Source organism: Gopherus flavomarginatus, chromosome 7 (genome assembly GCF_025201925.1).
Source record: "Gopherus flavomarginatus isolate rGopFla2 chromosome 7, rGopFla2.mat.asm, whole genome shotgun sequence".
In the NCBI taxonomy this organism is placed as follows: domain Eukaryota; kingdom Metazoa; phylum Chordata; order Testudines; family Testudinidae; genus Gopherus; species Gopherus flavomarginatus.
Window position 1 is genome coordinate 42,168,904 of NC_066623.1, and position 11,775 is coordinate 42,180,678.

The following is an 11,775-nucleotide window of genomic DNA, read 5'->3' on the forward strand; positions in this document are numbered from 1 at the left end:
AACAAGGGCACACTGTTGACTCATAGCCAGCTTCTCGTCTAGTGTAACCCCTAGGTCCTTTTCTGCAGAACTGCTTCCTAGCCATTTGGTCCCTAGTCTGTAACAGTGAATGGGATTCTTCCATCCTAAGTGCAGGACTCAGCACTTGTCCTTGTTGAACCTCATCAGGTTTCTTTTGGCCCAGTTCTCTAATTTGTCTAGGTCCCTCTGTATCCTATCCCTACCCTCCAGTGTATCTACCACTCCTCCAAGTTTAGGGTCATCTGCAAACTTGTTGAGGGTGCAATCCACACCATCCTCCAGATCATCAATGAAGATATTGAACAAAACCAGCCCCAGGACCGACGCTTGGGGCACTGCGCTTGAAACCGGCTGCCAACTAGACATGGAGCCGTTGATCACTACCCATTGAGCCTGACGATCTAGCCAGCTTTCTATCCACCTTACAGTCCATTCATCCAGCACACACTTCTTTAACTTGCTGGCAAGAATACTATGGGAGACCGTATCAAAAGCTTTGCTAAAGTCAAGGAATAACACATGCACTGCTTTCCCCTCATCCACAGAGCTAGTTATCTCCTCATAGAAGGTAATTAGGTTAGTCAGGCATGACTTGCCCTTGGTGAATCCATGCTGACTGTTCCTGATCACTTTCCTCTCCCCTAAGTGCTTCAGAATTGATTCCTTGAGGACCTGCTCCATGATTTTTCCAGGGACTGAGGTGAGACTGACTGGTCTGTAGTTCCCTGGATCCTCCTTCTTCCCTTTTTATAGATGGGCACTACAGTAGCCTTTTTCCAGTCATCCGGGACCACCCCTGATCACCATGAGTTTTCAAAGATAATGGCCAATGGCTCTGCAATCACATCCGCCAACTCTTTTAGCACCCTCGGATGCAGCGCATCCGGCCCCATGGACATGTGCTCGTCTCCAGTTTTTCTAAATAGTCCCGAACCACTTCTTTCTCCACAGAGGGCTGGTCAACTTCTCCCCATGCTGTGCTGCCCAGTGCAGCAATCTGGGAGCTGACCTTGTTTGTGAAGACAGAGGCAAAAAAAGCATTGAGTACATTAGCTTTTTCCACATCCTCTGTCCACTAAGTTACCTCCCTCATTCAGTAAGGGGCCCACACTTAAACTTATAGATATATGGAGACACCACTGCTTGCACACTCACCCACATAGCTTCCCCCAGTGACATAGCTACCACCTCTCGGGGAGATGGATTAACTACACGGACGGGACAGCTCTCTCCCCTCTGCTTAGAGCATCTTCATTCTTTATGAATAGGTAGGAAAGAACCTCCTGAATGGACAGTAACCAATTGATCAAATATTGCTGGGTCTGCATTCAATATGGGTAACTGGTCGTATTGGGCTGGATTAATAGGAGCATTTCCAGCAGATCGAGAGAAGTGATTATTCCCCTCTATTCAGCACTGGTGAGGCCACATCTGGAGCATTGTGTCCAGTTTTTGCCCTCCCACTACAGAAACAAATTGGAGAGAGTCTAGGGGAGGGCAACAAAAATGATTAGGGGTCAGTGGACTTACGAGGAGAGGCTGAGGGCACGGTCACCCAGAGGGGGGGGCAAGTGGGGCAATTTACCCCAGGCCCTGCAGGGATCCCATGAGAATATAGTATTCTATAGTATTGCAACTTTTTTTTATGGAAGGGGCACCCAAAATTGTTTTGCCTCAGGCCCCCTGAATCCTCTGGGCAGTTCTGTCCACTCCACCCCCTTGACTCATTCTCCTCCCTCTGAAGCCCCACCTGTGCTCTGCTCTCACTCCCATTTGGCCACTTCCCACTCCTGCTCTTTCTCTTTGGCTGAGGCCTGCTGGTCCACCTTTTGCTTGCTCCTCTCCTCCCAGAAGGCCTCCTTGTGTCTCTCCACCCCCGCCCCCAAGGTCTGCCTGCTGCCCCCACCTCTCTGCCCTTCCCCTGAGACTCACCCTGCCCAGCACTCACACCTCTCTGCCTCTCCTGAGACCCACCTTGCCCAGCACTCACACCTCTCTATCCCCTCCCCTGACCTGCCCTGTCCACCACCCACACCTCTTTGCCCCACCCATAAGACTGGCCCTGCCCACCACTTGCACCTCTCTGCCCCTCACCTGAGACCCGCCCTGTCCACCTCTTTCCTTGGTCATCTCTTGTTATTCCTTGAAACATCAAGGATGGAATAAAAAGCTGAGTTTACTCCAGGGTGAGGAAGGAAAGGAACCACCAACCCCCTGGCAAAGCTCAGTGCCCCAGAGAAAACCTGCCCCCTGCTATTGCAATCCCTGATGTGCTGGGGATATGATGGTAAAGGAACTGTCTGAATGATCAAGGCAGGAAATGGACAACAATCTACAGGAACGTCATTGACCACAAACACACTCTCCTCATGCTCCAGCCAGAAGGGAAATGAGCAGGAATTCTTGCAGTTCAGCCAGGGACACACTTACACAATGGCACAGCAGTGTGTGTGTTGTGGAAGCTGGTCTGAGGGAACAATTGGAATTGATCACTCAGTGAGAACAGAACTGGAGTGTAGTGAGAGACACATCTCAAGCAAGTAGTTGTGGCTGAGTGGTTAAGGTGATGGGCTAGAAATCCATTGGGGTCTCCCTGAACAGGTTCAAATCCTGCCAACTACGGAGGAAGTTATGGTTCTTCAGTTTCAACAGAGCTGGGTCTTGTCTCACTCTCAAGCTATATCTACACTATTGGGTAATGTGGCTTTAAAGTGTTTCAATTAAACAGCTGTTGCATGTCCACACTATGCCCCTTGTGTCACCAGAGCACATCCAGGCTAGACTCTTGGATGGCCACAGAGAGCAGTGCATTGTAGAGAGCAGTGCATTGTGGGTAGCTGTGCAACTGGCTGCGGGTGCTTTGGGAAGGGTTTGCAAAGCCTCATGGGCTGGTACAGCATCACATGATGCAGGTTTCTCTATCCCATTGTTCCATGGGAATCCTACTAGATTGCCAGCTGCTTTTCAACTGCAATGTGCCTGGTGGGGTAGAGAGTGTGTTTGTGTGTGTGGGGAGAGGGATTGTGTGGGCACACTGTCTCTAAGTTCAGACAGCTGCTGCAAGCAACCAGTCCTGAGGCAGGGGGAGGGGGACAGCCCCAACATCAGCCCCTGTTTCCCTCACTGGCTCAGCTCAGCACAGCAGCCTCTGTGACACACACACACTGCTGCCTGCTTAGCTCTGTGTCAGGGGTGCTGGAACAGGGGGGGGTAGAGGGCCATGGCCCCACCACTCTTTACTGGCTGTTAGGACAAATGATGGAGTGGGGGGAAGGGTGGAGTCTTGGGGGGAAGAGGCGTTCTGTGGGTGTGGCCTCGGGGGAGGGGTGGTGTGAATGTGGGTCCCTGGGGAAGGGGTGTCATGGGAGCACCACAGTTCAGACAACAGTGCCCCCCCACACACTGTAAGGAAGCTCCCGTCGCCCCTGCTCTGTGTTCGTGGCGCGGGAGAGAGCAGCGTTCCACGGCAGTGCTTTGCTCCCCAGGGCTCCGGCAGGGGGGCTCAGGCAGCGATTTAAAGGGCCCGGGGCTCTGGCCTCTGCAGGGAGCCCTGGGTCCTTTAAATCACCAGCTTGGGGAAGCTGGGCCGGGCTAGCACAGCGTACCCGCTCTTGCCGGTACCCCATACCGGACCGGACCGGCTTACTTTCACCTCTGGAAGGTCCTCACCTGGATCAATAACTGGTTAAAAGCTAGGAAACAAAGGGTAGGACTAAATGGTCAGTTTTCAGGATGCAAACAGGTAACTAGTGGTGTCTGTACTGGGACTATTCAACATATTGATAAACGATCTGCTAAACAGCGAGGTGACAAATTTTGCAGATGATCCCAAACTACAGAGGATAGTTAAGTGCGAAGCAGCCTGTGAGGAGCTAAAAAGAGATTTCACAAAACTGGGTGAAAGGGCAACAAAATGGCAGATGAAATTCAATGTTGATAAATGCAAAGTGATGCACATTGGCAAACATAATCCCAACTCTACATATAAAAAGATGGGATGTAAAATAGCTATTGCAACTCAAGTGAGAGATCTTGGAGTCACTGTGGATAGTTCTCTGCAAACATCCACTCAATGTGCAGCGGCCGGCAAAAAGCAGGGAAGGTGTCCCTAGTCTCTGTTTGCTGGGAGCGGGTGACAGGGGATAGATCACTTGATGATTACCTGTTCTGTTCATTCCCTCTGGGGCACCTGGCTTTGGCCGCTATGGGAAGACAGGACACTGGGCAAAATGGACCCAGTCTGACCCAGTCTGGCTGCTCTAAAGTCCCTATGCTCCTTTCATACAGATGCCTGGGATTCTGCCTCACAATGTGTCCCTGAGGTCTCAGCCAAAATGCCCAGACTGGCAAACACTCTGGGCTCCTGAAGCCTCTGCCTCCCACCTAGTGCCTATGGCTCATGCCTGACCCTTGCTGCTGCTCCTTGCTGTAGAAGGTGAAAGGAGCGGAGGCAGCGCAGGAGCCTTCTGGGAACGCAGATCTGAGGCTTTGGGAGAGACACATTGTCTGAGACATCGGAGCGTTGTAAACCATGCAGCCACCCCCTCAATCAGGGCCTGTTCCAGCCCTGAGTCTGGGCTACCACGATCCCTCCCGCAGAGCAGGGTGCCCACAGATTACAGCCTGAAAATAGGCATGTGACACTAATTCCTGTTCTCCCTGGCAGGGTCTGACCTAGACCAAGTGGCACCCCAGGCAAGACGTTAAAAATTTTAAGTATCTTATTTTTCATTGCATTTGTAGCTCAGTACATGATTTTGATGTACAATTTCGATGCATGATTTTCTCTGTCATATAAGATGCTAAATTTGCAGGCTAGGTTCTGTAAACCTGTATTTATTCATGCCATATATAAGCAAATAAAACAAATGCATTTTCTTTAAGCATATAGAAACTTTTTAATTTTAACGGTAACTGAAACGTACTAACATCTAGAAATGGAACTGTCACCAGCACAGGGCTGGCCAGGATTAAATAGTGTTACAGTAGGAGACAGCGTTAGGATGTTAACCCCAGGCCTTTAGTTGAAAGGTGGTTTCTCTCACCTTTCCCCCATGAACTGAAGCGCAGCATTAAAGAGATCCAAAGATTGGCCAATGGCATTTTCAAGTGCTAAAATAGCAAGCGATGTCGCTCTCTCATTGGCCATCAGTGACTGAAGATGTGGTTTAATGAGCCAAAAAGAAACCTAGCAGCTGCTGAAGTAGTTCAGTTGGGAGCGTGCTAGACTAGCAGGCTATTCTATCCAGCTTTGTGCACAGGTAGGATGTTTTCTGAAAGGTGCAGCAGTTCCTTTAACTGCCACAAGTCCCTCATTTCAGGCTATGCAGCAGGAAAAGACAGCATGGGCTTCTGCACCGAGTTGGCCCACCTGACCTTTCATTCTTCTCTTGCTCTTTGTCAGCAAGGAGAAAAAGAAGAAGCTCTCCCTCAAGCTGGAGTCACACGGGCGAGGTAAGGACGACTTCCTGAGTGCCGGCTCCAGTCCTCTGCTCTGCCAGCTGACCTATTGAAGGGCTGCCACCACTTTCTCTAGGTTTGTCCATCGGTCTGTGGCAGGGTGAGCAACAGCCAAGCAGATGGAGTTTCTGTAGTGTAGTGGTAATCACATTTGCCTAACACACAAAAGGTCCCTGATTCAAAGCCAGGCAGAAACATGCTGGTTTCCTTTTCCCAGATCCCCTTGCTGTTCAGGAAGGCGCTCCTCCTTCTGCCACTGGCCTGTCCCTGGGATAACTCCAACCCCTGCATGACAGAAGGTGCTGAAAGCAGTGGAGAAAGCACCTTGGTGTCAGGCTGGAGAACCTAGAGGAGTTAGGCATGTTACCTTTCAGAGACTTGTGGCTTGGCCTCCTCTGCCCTTGGAGATTGGCAGGTGGACGCCGGCTCTTCCTGCTGGCCTTCTTTGCCTGACTTCCAAAAGAAGGAAGTGAGGCAGGAATGGGGCAAAAGAGGAAAGTCAAGCTGAGAAAGGCAGGGCAGAAACTAAGCACATCATTGTGGCTAAGTGGGGTTAGTAGAGCACCATCATTCATTCTGCAAAGCCTGGGGAGGTGTGGTTGGCTGCTGGGAGGCAGAATCCTGTGCCTGCCTCTTGGCTTCCCAGGGATGGCTACTTGCAGCCCAGGAGAAGAAGGGGGGTTCTGGGTCAAAGGAAAACAAGCAAAGCTGAGTCCAAGTGGAGAATGGCTGCTCCTTTATGGCCAACCTGGGGGCATGACTGATGGTTTTAGAGGTGGAGGCTGGGCTGGCTGTGAGCAACTGGGATCCAGGAAACCCCCACCTGCCCTTCTGAGGGCCAAACCATGGAGGTGCGGTTGGCTGCTGGGAGATAGACCCCTGTGGCTGGCTGTTGGCATCCCAGGGATGGCTCCCTGCAGCCCAGGAGAAGCGGGGTTCTGGGGGGAAGGAAAATAAGCAATGACGAGGCTGAGTAGGCTCCTTTCTGGCCAAGATGATGGGCTGTGGTGGGTCTGGGTGTTGCCTGTAAGCCATAAGTGGACTTGGTGCAGTGAAAACTGCTGCTCCATTCTGGCTGACCTGGGGGTGCCATGGACGACTTGGGAGTGGGGGCAGGGCCCTGGCTGTGAGCAAATGGGATCCAGGAAGCCCATCCTGCCCCTCCAGGGGCCGAGACTTCTTCTTCTCTCCTGCCATGGGGACTCTGGCCTCAAGCCTGCCCAGCATGTGCTGTAGCTCGAGCATTAAGCCTTCCTGTGTGGCCTGTGCTGGAGCTGACCCTGGACCCCTGTGGGGCACTGTTGGGGGAAATCCCGACTGCCGGTCACTTTGGGAGCTGTGCTGCCCGAGGTAAGCACCTCCCCTCCGACCACCTCCTGCACCCTTACCCCTGCCCCAGCACAGAGGCTCTCTGTGTCTTGAACAAGCACTGTCAAGGATTGGCCAAGAACTTCTGCTCTGTTTATGTGAAAGAGACACAAAAAAGGGAGCCCAGCGGACAAGTTTAATTCACAAGCACAAACTGGCCGGCCAAGCCAGGATCTCTCAGTTACTCAGAAGGCTCTTCAGCCAGCTCTTCCCAAAGACCAGTCTCTGGGGGCTTTTGTGACATGATGTACCTCAAAATAGCCCCCTGTAGCTCACATATTCATCATTCATATATGACTGTGATATCTCATACAAACAATTCCATGTCAGTTATCACATGAAAAGTCATGATCTGCTAAAATCGGTTACTCTGTCCAAATATGTATAGCATGAGGGTGTATGAAGTTATGCATTTTGCTGTATGGTTGTTACTGAAATATGCTATAATTTTGCTAGTGACCCCTGCCAAGGAGGGAGTTCAACAACCATGAATCAGCAGAGGAATTGTAATTAAGGGATTTCCAATTCAATGACAGATGCCCAAACACAACACTCTGGGGACTGCTCAAGTCTATGAGTCAGTTGCACAAGACCACACCAGGAGGATTCCCCAACCTAGTGACTCAGCAGAGCCCACCCGGACACGTCTGGGCAAGTGTCTTCTAGACACTTGAACTAAGGATATAAAATAGGAGACTGTGGCATCATGTTTTTGCCTTTCTCCTCCCCCACCTATGTTGGAAGCAGCAGGAATCCTGAGAAAATGAAGGGGGGAATTCTATGTATTAAGGAGGGTAACATCCAGTGGGGTGAGAAAAATACTTGACCTAACTACTGCCTAGTGTAATAAGGTGTAAAGTTTAGATTTTGCTGTGGTCATACAGTGCTTAGTGCTCTGCGTTGTGGCCCCAAGAGCCATGGATGCAAGTTGAGTTACGATGACCTTTTCCTTGTCTCCACATTTCTTAGGTGCCTCCTTCAAACACTGCTCAGAAAAAACGACTGGTTTCTTTTGGAAGTATTTGCATTGCAAGGCAGAGGCAGTCTTCTCTGTTTCCTCAGAAGATTGACCAAAAGATGGGAAGAGCAGACACATTTGGCAAGGCACCACTGGGTGCTGCATCCCTAACTCCACTTTACCTGGCAGGTGAGTCAGCCAGCTTAGCCACGATGCCACTCTCTGGAACTTTTCTCCCAACTGCTCCATTTTTTATCAGTGACTATCTAAAGGAAGGTGACATGACATCTGCATGTGGACATCCCCAGTGAATCACAAGGACGTGTGGCGCAGGCTCTCACGTTGCAGCTATTGCAGTCAAAGCAACCACCATGCTAATGCCAGTCACAGCAGCCTTTTCATCAACTCCAGGCTTGTGATTTGATTCTTTCCAATGCTTCTCTACAAAGAAGCCTTTTCCTTAGCAAGCAATGACTTGGCTACCAAGGGAGGTCTCTTCTGTTTCCTAGGAAGACACAGGAAAATGTGAGCAGAGGAGACAAAAGCCATACACGAAGGCAACACTGGGAGTTGAACCCAGGATCTCCTGTTTAGGAGACAGGTGCTTTAGCCAGCTAAGCCATGGTGCCTGCCTCCAGAAAGTGTTTGCAACTGTTCCATTTGATGGCCCAGGACAACACCTGCAAATTCTAAAGTACAGACATTCCACATTTCCCTCAAGACCTGCAGACCTTGAGGTGTCTGGCTCTCCGTGCACAGAAAGCCACAGCTGAGATGACAGAGGGCTTCTAACATGTGCTTCTCCCGCCAGCCACTGTGATCATATAGCGGTTAGTGATCTGTGTTTCAGTCGCAGCAACCTCGGCTCAGTTCTCAGTCATGGTAACCTTTCCACCAGCTCTAAGCTTCTCATTTGCCATTTTCCAAGTGTGGGGAGCTGTCTGCCCCCAACCAAGCAGGAGAAAGATTAAGGCAGCCTTGCAGAGGCTGCGCAGAACCCGGCCTATCAGGAAAGGGCTTATTGGGAGAGCCAATCAGGAGAAGGCTTGCTGGAGCAGCCCATATATAAAGGGCTGCTCAGCACAGCAAGAGAGTCACTGCTTGGAGTTTGAGGAGGGAGGTTTGGCTGGGGCTGGGGCTGGGGAAGGGTGAGCACCCTGATCAGAGTAGTGCTGGGTGGGTAAGGGGAGCATGAGTGACCTTCTGGCCGAATTCTGCCAGACTGAGGCCCTAATACAAAGTCAGAGGAAGGTGCTGGGGCTGTGGGGAAGTGGTCCAGGGAAACAGATGCAGGGTTGGACGTTCACGACTTTTGCCTCCGTAGTGGCTGACACAGGTGGCTACACCCTGGACTGCAGCCAGCGACTGAGGCAAGTGTCCGGGTAGAGAACAGCTGCCCCCGGGAAGGGGGGAGAGAACTGAGTGGGGCACAGCCAGAGGGCTGTGTCCATAAGAGGACACTGAAGTCCTGAGAGCGCCATGGGTCCTAATGATAAAACAGATGCAGCCAGATGCCACTAGATGAAGGCGCACCAGTGAACCAGAACTTATTACCAGGATGGCCAGCAAGAGGCACCACAGCAATGAGGCATGCCCCATGGCACCAAGACTTAGCCGCAAGGAAGGCTCTCTCTGTCTTGAACAAGCACTTAGAAGGATTCTGCTGACAGGTCTTTTCTTTTTTTGAAAAGAGATACAAAAAAGGAGCCAACAGACACACTAGGTTCAGCAAGGAAGAACTGGCAGGCCAAGCCAGGCTCTCCTGGTTAGTAGGAAGGCTCTTCAGCCAGCTCTTCCCAAAGATCACTATCTAGAGACCTTTTAACAGCCACTGCAGATGCTGACCACAAAACAGGCAAAGAGATGCCAAAATAGAGTTCTCCACTGCCTGCAGCCATCACGCTACCAGGAGTTCTGTGCACAGAGAGGCCCCTGCTGGGGGGAAGAGGCCTTGTTAGAGACTCTTCTGACACCAGCCGTTCTCAAATAGTGTTTAGTGTTCTGTGTTGTGACTTCAGCATCCACAGATGCCAGTTCAGTTGGGGGACATTTTTCCTGTCTCCACATTTGTCTAGTGCCTCCTTTCAACACTTGTCACCAAAAAGACCTGTTTCTTTTGCAAGCAATGTACAGCTAGGCAAAGGCAGTCTTCTCCATTTCCTCAAAAGATCACCAAGCTGTGAGGAGAGGACACACATTCAGCCAGGCTGGATCCTGAATCTTCTCTTTATTCAGCAGGTGTCCGAGAAAGACACAAATCTACACCATGTAGAGGTCAAAAATAGGAGTTTATTACACACAGTGCTGGCGGAGTGTCACCTTGCTTATTAGGCTCAGAGACATTGTTAATTAATTAATTGCAATAGAATATATAGATTTTTCACAAGCAGGGGAAAGTGACGGGGTAGGCAGTTCCACACCCCGGGATAGGTTTTGCAGCAAGACAAGATAAGCACATTAGCCAATAGTTAACAGATTACATAATGTCTCCACCCATGGTCTCAAGTTAGCAAGTTAACATTTCATTAATACTTTGATAAAATGTTGTTAGTATAAAATATCTATGTTGAATTCTGTTTTGGGGTCCATAGGAATGGAGCAACTCCTTTGATTGTCCAAGAGGTACATTCCTAGGGGTTAAAGCAAAGAAACAGTGAAAGTATATGGCAATAAAGATTTTCTGTGTGTCTAAAGGCAGGCATTGGTCCCTGGGAAGGGACGTGGAAGGATGACATATCTTATACTGACATGTGACAACTTTTCATAAACTCAAGACTGGATCTCTGGGAAGAACGTCTCCCTACAGAAGAAACAAACACAATAGGAACAGGGATTCTTTGTTCAATCTGCATCTCTGAATAAGACACAATTCTTTAGTTCTTAGCTCCAACACCTGGCAATTTGCTGACCAGGCCTATCTTAGCAAGCAAGGCTTTCTGTTTACCCCAGCTTTCTCTTAGCTTATCACTATTTGCTAGGCCTCTGGTCCTTGACCATACTCTGGACTTTGAGTCTGGAAAAGAGCTGGCACAATCCATGCACCAGGTTGCTACATAAAGAGCAAATAGATTTTTAATCCTTCACATGAAGTAATGGCAAAGCTCTTGGTTCAGGCTTGTAGCAGCTATGGAATAAACTGCAGGTTCAAATCAAGTCTCTGGAGTCCATCCACAACTGGGATGGGGCATTCAGTCCTTTGTACAGAGCTGAAGCTTGTTTGTAGCAAAGTCCCTCCAGAGGTATGAAGTAGGACTGAAGACAAGATGGAGATGAGGCATCAGCCTTTTATAGTCTCTTGCCACGTGGTCTTTGCTTTCTTTGTCCCAAGGACACTCTATCCAGCACGTGGCATAGAAAAACCTTTGAGTTCTGTCCACAGGCAGGTCCCTGCATACCTTGCTGAGTCACAAGGTGTATCTGCCTTCTCTCAATGGGTCGATTGTATAACTGATGGTCCTTAGTGGGCCATCAAGCAGGCTAGGCAGAACTGCCACCAACTTGTCTTGAGTGTTCCCCAGAAGCAGAGCACGAGTTTGAAATATGGACAGCATAGAACCAATATTCATAACGTCAACTACAAAAATGATACACATCTAGAGATAGCATCATTATAATCAGCCAATCAGAACCTCTTCACAGACCCCTTACATGGCAACTTTTCTACAATATTGGCTGCAAATATAGAACAGTGGTCGCAATGGTGATCTATACAGTTACAGATTAAGTCATTAATGTCACAGGAGGTGACATGGTATCAGTGAGACTGATATTGGAATGCTGCCTCCAGTTTTGGTGTCCTCGGTTGAAAAAGATGATGTGAAATTGGAGCTGGGGCAGCAAAAAGCCACCAAATGTTCTGAGGGCTGGAGAAAAATGCCTTCTAGTAAGCTATTGAAAGAGCTCAGTCTGTTTAGCTTATCAAAAGAAGATTGAAAGGTGACTTCACTGAAGTGTTGAAGGGCCTTAAT

At 49.6% G+C, this 11,775-nt stretch overlaps 2 non-coding genes across 2 annotated transcripts; one reads left to right on the forward strand and one right to left on the reverse strand.

The window, feature by feature from the left end:
- The first annotated feature begins 2,561 nt into the window (after positions 1-2,561).
- TRNAS-AGA (transfer RNA serine (anticodon AGA)) lies at positions 2,562-2,643 on the forward strand. Its single transcript has one exon. It is a non-coding gene; the product is annotated as a tRNA-Ser (tRNA).
- A 5,719-nt stretch (positions 2,644-8,362) lies between these two features.
- On the reverse strand, positions 8,363-8,436 carry TRNAR-CCU (transfer RNA arginine (anticodon CCU)). Its single transcript has one exon. It is a non-coding gene; the product is annotated as a tRNA-Arg (tRNA).
- Positions 8,437-11,775: the final 3,339 nt, after the last annotated feature.